The sequence below is a fragment of the Phasianus colchicus genome, chromosome 8 (assembly GCF_987193195.1).
Source record: "Phasianus colchicus chromosome 8, bPhaCol1.hap1.1, whole genome shotgun sequence".
Lineage (NCBI taxonomy): Eukaryota > Metazoa > Chordata > Aves > Galliformes > Phasianidae > Phasianus > Phasianus colchicus.
Genome location: NC_143443.1, coordinates 29,907,840 through 29,920,789, shown reverse-complemented (window position 1 = coordinate 29,920,789; position 12,950 = coordinate 29,907,840). Strand labels below are relative to the sequence as shown.

Here is a 12,950-nt window from a genome sequence, read left to right as displayed (position 1 = left end):
GGTTCTTGGTAGAAAAAAATACAGGAGAAGAAAGAGGGGAGAGCGGGGCAGCTCTGCATGAGCAATGGCAGATACCTTATTCTGCAATTCTGTAAAAATAATATTGTAGCAATATGAGGAGGATTTATAGGACAATTTTGCATCCCACATGTGTATAAGAGTCACCAAAGCAATTCATATCAAGGAAAGAGGACAATGCATTTCAGCAAAGCAATTTTTAATAAATATCGCTCTCGATATGCAACGTATCCATGTATATAACCAAAGGCTTGCACACAAAGAGCCCCACACATCCCCATCTTTGCCACGTTTCACCTTTTGCCACCCCACTCAGCCCCAGGTTTGGTCAATAAGCACCGCTGACCGGAAGAATCAAAACAATTCCTGGAAAAATTAGGTTAGCGTTCATTAGCTCTCTATCATTTGGCCACCAGTAGGCTGCAGGATATGAGGGCCATTTAATTAGGCCCTGCACTACTCTCTGGTGTGAAAAAGGCTCTCAAAAGCTTTGATTCCCCACAGCTTCACAGCAGGAAGTTGTTGGCGATAATTGACACAGGATTTCCTTGTTAACCAGCAGCAGACATGCTGGATTAAAGCGACAGAGATCTAGAGAAGAAAGTGAAAAGAGATAAGGAGCTCGGAAAGACTTCTGCTTATTTTGCACTCGAGGATGATGAGCAAATAGCAATAACAAACTGGAGTGCTGCTCCCTGTGAGGAAGGCCGCCACTTATCAGACCCATTTCAGCTTGACTGATCAAAGATTGACTTCCCTTAAAATAACATAGGCCTGGGGTTTGTTAGTTTATTAAGCTGCAGGTTTTATGAATTATCACAGTTTTAAAGATGGATTGCAGTTTATGTGAAGGAGTAGAGGATTATCAGGTTTTCATCTAAACAATTATAAAATATCACAGCTGAAAGCTTGCTTGCAAATGACATAATTTTCTCCTGCAAACTAAACAGGTCATTGTATGCCTTCGTGTAAGCGTTTCCAGCAAGTGCACAAATACAGTAAAATTAACTCTGCAGCCAAGATGATAGCCCTGTAAAATATAAATTTAACTTCCAAAGCACATACAAACCTCACACTCCCTTATGCTGTTCCAAAGGAAATTGTATTTAATTTTTGACCAGGACCTTTTAAGTCTATTTGCGTTAAAAAAAGGAAAAGGAGAAATGGCCTATTGAAATGTTTCTTAAAATGTGGTCGTGATAAATGGCACTGAAACAGTCCCGCATGAGCATAGTTAAATGAAACGTCCACTTTAGAGCAGAGACAATTATTGGATATCACTTAATAACTTAACCTTACAACAGCACATGTGGCATTAATAAAGAACTGAGAGTAATAAAAGCTACTACTACTACTACTCTGCGCAGTATGTGCAGGCAGACGTATGTACATAGGTGTGGGAGCCAGGGGAAAACCGAGGCAGAAGGAGGAGGGAAAGGACCGAGGTCTAAGGCAGGAGGTAATGTGCCAGTGGTGGGGGGGCAGTGGTAGACAAGGTGGAAAGGGAGAGGTGCCAGGGGGACAGAACCTGCTGTGAGCCACATGAGTAACCCATGAGCTCCCTGGTCCCAGCAGAGCCCCATCTCCCACTCCATCCACGCAGCCCTGCAGGGAATGGCACAGTCTGGGGCCAGCAGAGGGGTTACTGCACTAACCAGATGAATTCCCAGAAGAGGGAAGGGGGAGAGATTGTGTGGCAGCTGCCAGGATGCTGCAGCCAAACAGCACTGGAATCTTCAGAAATCTCTACAGGGTGGAAAGATCCAGGGTAAAGCTGTCCATACCTAAAGCTATACCTAAAACATGCAGAGCCGTAGGTAGTTTTGGATGGAAAACGGCAGTTCAGCTGCGTGGGGAAAAAAAATGGGGTATCAGTAGCTATTTTTATTCCAATGCAGAAACCTCTGTTAACATTTTTTCAAACAATTCCAAAACACTTCCATTCTTTCACCCCAGTTTTGAAGATCTTTAATAACTCCTTTTGACCATCTTAATGGGTCCTGAGCCCAGAAAACTCTATCTTTGCAACTGAAGGATGAGAACAGGAAAACGGACATAGAAACACTCTCAACAATGTGGGGTCTTTTAAATCCTAAAAGGAAATCGATAATATTCTTTGCAATGAATGAAGCACAGGCACCATGAAGAACTCCAGTGCCCTATGGCGTCCTCAGCATCATTACATCTAGATTCACTGTTGACTTCAATGCATCTGAATGCATCACCATCCCAAATTCGTGCCACCTGGAAGCCCTATCTCAATGCACTCTGTGCTTTTACACACAGTCTTACAGTTCTCTGAGGAGAACTTAAGAAGCATTAGTCATCAGTTATCTTTCACTGTACAGCAACTTCTCCTAGCATACCAAATCGGCAAATCAATTTTATGATTGCATCTTCTCCTTCCCAAAGTTGACATTCTGTTCACTGAAGCGATAGGGAGCCCTGGCAGCCAGCTAAGCACCTTGGAAACAGTGAAACTGCTCAGGCTGAGATCAACTTTGCTTGATCTTTTCAGTCTTAGCATTCTTTTTCCATGGCAATGAATCACGGTTTACAAAGTGGTGGTCTGTTACGACACGCACTCTTTGGTGTGACGTGATGAACTGAAGGGTTTTTTTTATGTTAGGCTGGGGTGAGTACTCATTGGATCTGAGTATCTGGATTTGAATATCAACAGATATCAACATATTTTACTGTGAGAGGTTAGAATCCCACATTTTTAATCTGGTTCAAATCACTGTCACAGACTACATTAAAATTTTAGGTAACAACACCTTAGACTAGGCTAACAGATCTCCCCCTTCCAGTCCTGTTTCTATCACCCAACAAATGAGGCTAAAAATTTCTACATTAATTATGTCGTTTGCCACGTCCTTCTTTTTGTTTTCTTTGTGACATGCTTTGTAATTCCACCTCTCATGCTTTACCTTACTTTATTTTAAATTGATTGCATATGAATTAATTATAATGTTCTCCTCTGTACTAGCAACACCCTCTTCAGAAATAACACCCAACTGGTAAATTACCATGAGTTTTAATCATGATGATACAGCACCCAGCTCAAGAGGCACTGCTAACATAGAACTACTAAATTCAGTGTAAGATTTATATATGGAGTATATGCTGAATTTGTTGACAGATAGATTTCTCATATTTAATCCTGCAGTTCCTTTGGGTTTGTACCAAGGTAGTTACACAGTAACTCACTTATTATTGCATTATCAAAATAATTCATATTTGTTTTCATTAAATGCCATTCCTAGTAACAGCAATACCATTGTCTTAAGGTACTTCCTTAAGAGCTTGATGCAAATTTTCCTGTAAGCCAAGTAAGACTTCATGCCAAATGAAGTGGTGCACCATATTTGTCCTCCCCATTACACAAAAAATATGGACAACAGAAAAAAATACTCTTTGGTATTTTGGTATTTCAGACCAGGCAACACAGTCTTAATCAAGAGCAGGGAGTGTTGCTAGGAACAGGTCATCATTGCAGCATTAGTGCCATGACTAGCATCATGATACCCTATAGCACGAGGTGCTATTTTTTGTTTTGAAGTATATATGCTGTTATATTTCAGAAAGCCAGTTTTGCTCATTTTGAGGAGAGATCAGTGAGTTTCTTGTTATTTTCAATACTTATTGATATTTCTTTCTTGTAATGGTAAAGAATGAGTTAAACTACAACTAAACTTCTTTGTTCCAATTTTCAGTGCATTTTTTTCAAGGTAGGATTACTTATATGTGGGCATATAAACAGAAATAAAAACATTTATTTTTTATATAATGTAAACAAAGGGTCTATTCTATTTTAGTTTTGACATAGCAAATTGAGATTTGTGGTCAACTGGTTACTGGCTTCAAAGACTAATCCATCTTAATGCTAGCAAAACAGTTTGTTAATTTTCCTGGGAAAGAAGGTTTCTTTAATTCACATATCTACATATGGTAGATATGATTCTTTCATTTACAATGGCATTTGATAAAATCCTACTTTTATAAATGATGCATCTGCTTTTAATGTCTTAAATCCTGTGATTGAAAAGACAAATCTTCCCCCTTGTCTTTTTTTTTTTTATATTTAAAAGGCCTTACTGCCTTAAAACATACATCAAGCAACATTGTAATAGAGAAATACACTTTTAAGACAAAGTGACAGATTTACATATCTGTGTGATGTGACTCTCTTGACAACCAATAAATGTATTATATTGATGAAGTGAATATGTCCTCTATCTGGTCATTTTCAACTGAAAACTAATAACCAGCATCACCATATCAGGCATGCAATAACCTGGGTTAAAACTAGGTTCATCAAATAAATCACTCAGGAATTTTTCTATTTCTTTCCCAAGACACGTTGCACATCTGCTTAGTGAAAGGAGGAAAGAAGCAATATTTCTTTGATCAAAGTCCTTTTTAATATCCTTGTATCTGTCCTTTGGGAATGCTATCTCTGGCCTTGGGCCTGGGAGAGACACTCAGCATCTCCTGAAAGGTGCTAAGCACCCTTTTATTGCCATTGACTGAGACAAGAATATTCTGTTTCTTTCAAGACAGGGCTCCTCGGGAACAGTTGCTGATGCTACATCACGTTCTAATGATCCAGCAAATGACATAAAGTCAAGAGTTCTAAAAACAAAACACAAGGTGTTTTTAATGAGTCCCAGTTTGTATCAACAGCTTTTAGGAGAAAGAAAAAATATATATATATTCTTAGCCAGAAAAGCACACTGCATTAAATTTACTCCAAGCCTCTATCTCATAGACATGAAACACCTATACATATGTAGAGATCTCTAAGAAACACTTTGAAAAGCTACATTGTGCTTTTAACTTTTTTATAAAGTCTTATTAATATCATTTAGAGTTGCCATGTGGCTGGCTTCCTGCCTGGCCTCTTTTACTATAGACTTGGCAGTTGTTATCCTGAGCACCGCACATGTGCGGATGAAGCTGAGCGTGGGTAGCAGCCATTTGTCTGAAGCGGCTGGGTTTTGTCATATTTCAAAGTGGCAACCCTAATGCTTGTTCTTACGGGACACAAATCCGGTATGAAATTTGCAGAGCCGAGTCAAGGCCTGGCCTGGCACACACGATTCCATTTTTTCACGTGAGGATGGATGCAGGAACACAGGGGAATTTTTCATCTGGCTCTGTATGTCTGCCAGAACCTGGGTAGAACTCCCAAGAGTTGGGTTGGGCTTTGAGGATTTGCAGGATGGAGCTGTTAAAATGCAGCCCCCTACATGCTCTGAGCTGCAGACGTAGGACTCTTCTTCTACTGGGAGGTAGCAGACACAAATATGGCATCCTGTCAGAAACATACTGAAAATGTGGTGATATCATGCATTTGTCCCTCTTTCCAGTGCATTTGTAGGTAGGAATAAGCCTGCACAAATACACTGCTGGGAACAAATAGGTGGGAAGCCCACCTGCTAAGCCAATGTGCCATTGATGGAATAACAACCTACCAGTGCTATTTGTTGTCCTAGTTACAGAAGTGACAAAACAAAGTAAAAGCAAATCCACTGCCATTGTATAGCAGCAATCATATATAGCATACAAATAGCGTACAAGAAAATACAAATGCAAAAACCCCAACCAACAATAAAAAAAATCTAACCAGTAATACATATATTCATTTAAGCACAGTTAAATGGGAACATTCTAATGGCAATAAAATCCCCTAATATACTGTTGGGTAACAATATCTAAAGCAAAGCAGAAATTCACTTCTGCAGTTATCTGTACAGGCTATGTCTATTTTTTGTCTTTGTATTTGTATGCCTACTCACCAGCACATGTACCCCTTAAGGGAGCACTAGCTATAGAGGCTTCAAATTGCACCTTGACTGTACAGAAAATTCAGCCCACTGAGCATAGAAGCCTATAAAGTGTTCAGGTGTGTTGGCTGGAATAATATCTGATATTGTGTTTACTTCTTATCACAAAATGAAGTTCATCACGGTGCTGTACATGCTAAAAGACTCCTACCCCATCTAAGATCTTAGGTTAAATACCACTGCTACTGAACCCATATGGCTGCTGATCTTTGCTGAAGAGCCAAGTAGTTTACATGGGCCTAATAAACTTGAATTAATTAATCTCAAAAATTTATCTTAGCTGGCTATTACATAACTCTTAATACATTTTTTCCTACCAAAAGAAGTGTCCAAATTACTGAACTTATGTGACATAATATAAAAGGAGAAAATCCTTTTCTTTCTAACTTGGAATCAAAAGCCAGCTTTTTTCTGGCATCATGGTGAAAGTATTTGTATCTATCTACAAAATTAGGAGAATGCTCAAAATTGCTTTTGAGGATCATGCACTTGGCTAAACAGGTCTAAATTTCCATCCAGTGCACTCGTGGTTACATCCTATGAAATAGCAATCCGGTTATGTACTATGAAAGCTCCTCTGCTTACATTGTCACTTGGTTTGGAATAGATAAAGGTAAATCTGGACTAGTTCTCACCGGGCAGGTGGTTTTCAACACAGATATTCACGGGTGAAACTACTGCAGGTCTGTGTCTGTATATGTCCCTTCCTCCAGAGCAGAAGTGATGGGGACAGGAGATGAGTTGGTCAAATGCCAGCTCAAGGTCCCCTTCCTCCCTTCTTCCTCCAGTAGCATGGAAGATATAGCCACGAGGGGAGACATCTCTGAGCACAGGCTCTGAAGGCAGTGAGTAGATGGAGACCTTGTGTTTTACGAATCATATCATGTTTGAACTGCGCCTGAAATTACAAAGATCATCTTATGTGCTGCAGCACTGAATCCTGAACTGTGATTGGGAAAGGAGTGAAAAAAAAAGTGAATCTTTTCTTATCTTCTGATAGCAGTATCTCATGACAGAGGCAGCTTTCGTCAGTGCTCCAAGCTTATGTTGTCTTTATTAAAAACTAGTAGCTGTACTACTAACTTGCTTTGTTTTTTTAACTCCTAAACATGAAAAGCAAATGTGAATCAGCCTCTTTAAATTAAATATGAGAAACAATTACATTTTGACAGTTTAATTGCATTCTTCCTCCAACATAGCATTCTAAACAAGATACCACATGTATTTAGCATGCTGATTATATTTTTAGATTGTTTTGCAATTAAGGAAGTATCCCTAAAAGAGATAAAATAATTGGTTGACTAAATCACTATTTCTTGAGGGAACAGTATTAAGAAACGAACGTTGAATGGTTATATCCATAATAATTAGCTTTTAAATCACTGCTTAAAGGTTTTAGGTTTGTAGCCTTCAAAATTGTATCTGTCATTCAATTTGCTGCATATTATTCAAATTTTCTCATGAAAAAAGAAAGTGAAAAAAAACAAAAAACAAACAAAAAAAAAACAAGTGCTGCCAACAAAACAGCTCTCACTGTAACTGACAGGGTCTCATAACTGAGAATGGTGAAAAAAGCCAGCACCCAGAATGCCTTTAAGCAAGACAGTCCTGGCCTGTGTGTCTGATGGGCACGGTGTTACTGACACTGCAAATAAAGAAAAAGATAATTATTTATTTCAAAACTGCTGAGTATTCAAGCACAGTCCAACTTCCCAAGAGCACCACATAGCATTTACATTGCTCTTGGTTTTTTTTGCACAAACCTTCTTCTTACTTCTCTGGAGAAAAAGTAAAGATTAAATACCAGAAATTTTTGTGATTTTCTGTTGTTTTGTTCAACAGTTCCTTTAAATGGAGAGTTAGGTTCAGAGTTTGAAAAAGAACACAGCCATTCCCCAGGTTAAAGCCACCCTTGAGTGATGATCTTTGGATACTTTCTTTAAAAAAGAAAAGAAGTGATGTAAAATATGGGAGCTGGAATCAAACTCTGGAATCAAACTCTCAATTCCGTTGAAAAAAAGCTCATGATTTTAATTGCCATTTCAATTTACTTATGTTTTCCAAACTTTTTTATTTTTATTTTAACAAAATATTTGCATGTAATTTTCACACCGACAACAAACAAACAAAAAATTTCAACTTCTTCCAGTGAAATCAATGCAAGCTTTCCTTCTGATCATTTTCCATGTAAATTTGCACAAAGCCAAGCCAGTATTTCCAGAAGAGACACAGTAGGCTTGTGGTTCACAACAAGACCAGATGGAAGTTCCTGGAATGTGCTTTTAAGATACCAAAAAAAAAAAATTATATTTAGAAAGAAGAAAGAGAGAGGCTGAACTGCAGCAGAGTCTAAAGCAACACTGTTAAGACTCTTCATTAGAAAAACAAAGTTTAACCTGCTTGCAGTTCTCTTTAAGGTACACTGATTTCATACATTTATGACTGAGATGCTGCATGGAACTGTTGAGTCTCGTCCTGAACCACTGATTGATCACCTGAGGCAAGGACTGGGTCAGCTGTGGGAGCACAGGTGAAGGCAATTCAGTTGTGAGACCAGAAGGGGTGGAACCTAGACCCCATTTAAGGACTGCCACGGGGGATGGCTCTCTTTCTGGAGATCCCTCCTTTGTGGAGCTTTGCATTGTGAGCATATATCTTTGGATATGGGTGAGTATTCCTTCTCTGTTTGTTCCTTTGCTGTCTCACTATGGTACTCTTTCCAACTGTACTTTGTTGACTGTACAGATGTGTACAAAAAGATGCAGGTAGAGATGCCAGTAGATAGTTCACTGAGGAATGATTTGTAAGGGAAAAGAAGCTTGGAAGACATTTGGGGTTAGCCCAAACACATGGAACAAAGTGAAGAAAGCATGCTGGTAAGAACAGGAATACAACAATACTAGATGGTCTAATCAGAAGAAAATGTTCCCCGGCCCCAGCAGCAGCACTGTTGCAGGAAGGACCCAGCATGGCTGGGGTCCGTGGGTCTGTTTGTCCCCAAGCAGAGGAGCTGAGGGGAGGCCTTATGACAGCCCACAGCTCCTCATAGATAGCAGAGAGTCAGTGCTGAGCTCTGCTCTCTGGAAACAGCAACAGGGCCTGAGGGAACGGCACAGAGTTGCATCAGGAGGGTCAGGTGGGGGTTAGGGAAAGGCTCTGCACCAGAGAGAGGTGGGCACAGCACCTCCTGGAGTTCAAGACGCACTTTTAGACATATGGTTTGATTTTTAGGTGGTTGTGTATGGAGCCAGAAGTAGGACTTGATGATCCCTGTGGGTCTCTTGTGGGATATTCTGTGATTCTACAATTCTAAGATTGAGTTCTGTGTTTTACAAGCTGAGAGCTGATGATGTCTTTTGAAGTCAATGCCTGTCTCCTGATTGTAAACTGCCTAAAACAGCAGTGGCTGGAACTGAGGTAGTTACATCCAAATGAGTTCTTAACTGAATTAGGTTTTGATAGCAGCTTATCGATAGCTGACAGCTGGGTATTGATAAAAAAAGAGCAGAGTGAAGATAATTTCTCATTTGCCATCTGCTAGGTGACAGCACAGACATCTAATTCATTTCTGTATGAGGAACCGTCAGTGCCATGCACACATTTCTGCAAGGACCCAATGGTCACTCCTAGCATGTCACTTGCTAACAGTATGTTCCTGCCAAAATCAGCAAAATTGGTCCAATTATTTGGTATATATTTTGCTGAGTTTAGCAAGGAGATGAAGAGCCAACACTTGTCACAAAATACACTTGTATCCATGATGGCTACTGTGTGCAACTCTTGTGCTCCTGAGAGTGTGTTAACCATCTCCAGACCATGATCAGACAGAACATTCAGCACAGATCGCACGATCCAGTTACACCACTTGTGCAGAAGCAGTGATGTACAGAAGTGAGTAAAAGTCAAGCAACAACTTCAGTTGTTTCTCTGACATTTAGCTCAAGGGATTGATTGAAGGACAAATTTATTTCTTATACTGAACAGCCAATGTTCATAAAGCAGACTCCAGCACCAATTACCAAGCTCCCTCTTTGAAATGGAGACAGAAAGACAGCTCAGATTATATTTCTACCTTTGTGCACTGCCTACAGGTACCAGTTTCCTAACATGGGTGCTTGAGTTTACGTCTAAATCTAGAAGAAACAAATCTGGGTGCCATCTGTCATGTGAAGATCCAAAGAGCAGATAACTTGCTCTCCTTCCTGCTGTAGCAGCAGAACAGAATAAATGTATGGACCTGTAACAGAGAGTCACAGAATCATCTAAATAAGAAAAGACCTTCAAGACCATGAAGCCCAACCATCAACCTGACCTACTGAATCTCATCACTAAACCAGGTGCAGGTACAATGAGACACTCAAGTAGAATTGCTCCGTTACTTACCCTGGTACTGAGGTCAGACTGATGGGCATGTAATTCCCTGGATCCTCCTTCTTACCCTTTTTATAGGTTGGAGTCACATTCACTAACCTCTAGTCAACTAAGATCTCCTCAGCCAGAACCACCAGTAAATTATTGCTAGTGGTTTAGTGTAAGATATTTGAGATTCCTTTTTCAGCTGTCATAATTCAAGAGATATATATGATCCAGTGTAGATATGCTAAAGATGCTGTCTACGAAAAAGACTTGGGGAACTTCTAGCTCAGAATTAGATTTTGGACTTAAACCATAGCTGTCTTTTTGGCGCAGTGGACAGAGTTTAAATGAGCACAAATTGGTGAGCTACAAAGTTAGAAAGGGGGAGAATTATTTAGACTCGGGCCAGGCATATTGGGGAAAGAAACCAAAAGTGATTCCAATGAGAAATGCTGATAGGCTGTGGAATTAAAGGCCTACTCTTTCTTCTCTTTCCTTACAGTCTGGAGTATGCCGTGTAGCTCATCATATTTTTGGCTTCTGGCACATATTTTATTAACTTCCATTATATATAGAAACAAAACAGACCACTATTTAAAAAAATGCGGTGAGTAAAAAAAGAAATGTAATGGCATATTCAAAGAGTAATTAAAGACTCTCTTATGAAAGTTAAAAGCCAAGAAGAGTTTGAGAGACTTTCACACACCAAATATTGTACAAAAAGTATATGTGAATCCATTTGCATCCACATTTGTGAGCCATGTGACTCCCTCTGAGATTTAGTTTGGCTTCTCAGTTTAAAGCATTACAGACACTGAAAACAGAGGACTAAAAAGTTGGCTTGCTATCAAACCCAAGCTTCAGTTTAGATGATGCAGGAGAAACCGATAGAATTGGACCTCATTTAACTCATTCCAGTCCGTTCAATTACTGTCACCATTAGAGAAGACTTCACATGCCAAAATCCTTTAAGCCCAATAAGGTCTAATAAAGATTCCTGCAAAAGCTTAAAAAAAAAAAAAAAAAAAAAAAAGTTAAACTACTAGCATCTTGTTCATAGGCTGAATGCCATAAAGGAAAAAAGATATCCAGGAATATAGCTTAATTTTTCTTTTATGCTCTTGCTATTCCAGAGATCTGGTCTTATTTCAGATACTTGTATGTAGCACGAAGATGACAAAAAAGCACTTGCATGAAATATGCTATCAACTATCTTGTGATCATAGGGCTAGACTACAGGCAAGGCCTGATAGCTACTGGTGTTGGTGTTGCTACTCCTGTTGTTTTTTCATTGATTCTATGATTCTGTCATTCATAGGAGCAATTTGCTACACACAAGAAGTGCCATCTGCTCCTCAGTTTAATGTAATATAGGCTTAAGACTTTCTTGTGTATATGCGAAAGAACCCCCAGAAATTTTAACCATGTCTTGTAGAAGGAATTCCCCCAAGAGAAAGGTTATTTTAGCTTGTTGCTGTTTCATGGACATTAGTGAAGAAGATGGAAAGGCTGCTCTGGATTTTCCTCACTCTCCCTGAGCACTGCAGAAATGGTCATCGCAACAGATTCAAAGATTTCACCTCTGTCATAACTACTGTGGGAAAAATCTGCAGCTGCAAGAAAATAATCCACGGAAATTAAACTTATATATTTTATAACCATCCCTAGAGCATCTTAAGTTTGACAGTGAAAAGGATAATTAATGAAAGTTAGATGGTTATTGTTGGAAATTAAAATCACAACTGAATGGAACTTGCTGTGAGATCTGCAACAACATGGAACTCACTTGATATCTGATTTTGTAATACACTGTGATTCAAATCCTGGGTCAAACTGCTAGTTAATGCAGATACACTTTTCATAGAGTACATGGACCTCTGGCAACTCATCTCTGCTAATGATAAGGATGAATATTCTTTGAAAGATTCTATGAGCTTGCAGGTCTTTTCAATGAATATGCACCTTGACCATAACAAAGTCTGACAGATCTTTAATTCTGCAGGAATCCCAATGAAAACTTACTCTTTTCAATGTGGTTTTAACCTGGAATCTTTTGTGCTTTTCAGAAAATTTTTGTTTCAGATTTAGGACTAATTTGAACCTGAGAATCAAAGTAGAAGCAAGGAAGAAGGGAAAACACGTGATCTGAAAATAAAAATCCCTGTATAATCATGTAAGAATCTGATTCATAACCTCAAAGCAGAACACTATAAAGTTTTAGGAAGTTCATGGATCCACAACTGGCACGCCTGAATTTCAGTACCTCATATCCAGCAGCTCAAGCCAGGGCTTTGCACCACTGGACTCCTATAACACCGGTGATTTTTTTGAGTTTATTTTTGACTAATCCATTTATTTTTTGCAAAGTTTCCCCACAGCCTTATCCACTATCCACAGCTATAGGCTGCTGGGACGTTTTCAAATGCCATGACACGTGACTTTTGCTGGATGGTAACTCCACAGAGGGACTCCTCCTCCTTCTGTCTCTCCCCAGTTCACTCCAGTGTGAAGATGAAGGAGGTCCAGACCCAAACCTTAGAGCTTATTACATAAATAAAAAGCACAACGCAATACCTCATAGAAATAAATTATCTTTTCATATAAAAATCTTCTAAAGCCCATTTCTGGAAGAGTAATAGAGCTGCCAGTCCAACACCTGCAGGGTTGGAAATAATTTACTCAGCCTTGCTGACTTTTAGGCAGGTTCTTCACTTGACGAATGGCCCA

At 39.3% G+C, this 12,950-nt stretch overlaps 1 long non-coding RNA gene across 1 annotated transcript; it reads left to right on the top strand.

Moving 5' to 3' along the window:
• The first annotated feature begins 8,497 nt into the window (after positions 1-8,497).
• On the top strand, positions 8,498-10,110 carry LOC149917105 (uncharacterized). Its single transcript, XR_016468588.1, has 2 exons — positions 8,498-8,534; positions 9,959-10,110. It is a non-coding gene; the product is annotated as an uncharacterized LOC149917105 (long non-coding RNA).
• Positions 10,111-12,950: the final 2,840 nt, after the last annotated feature.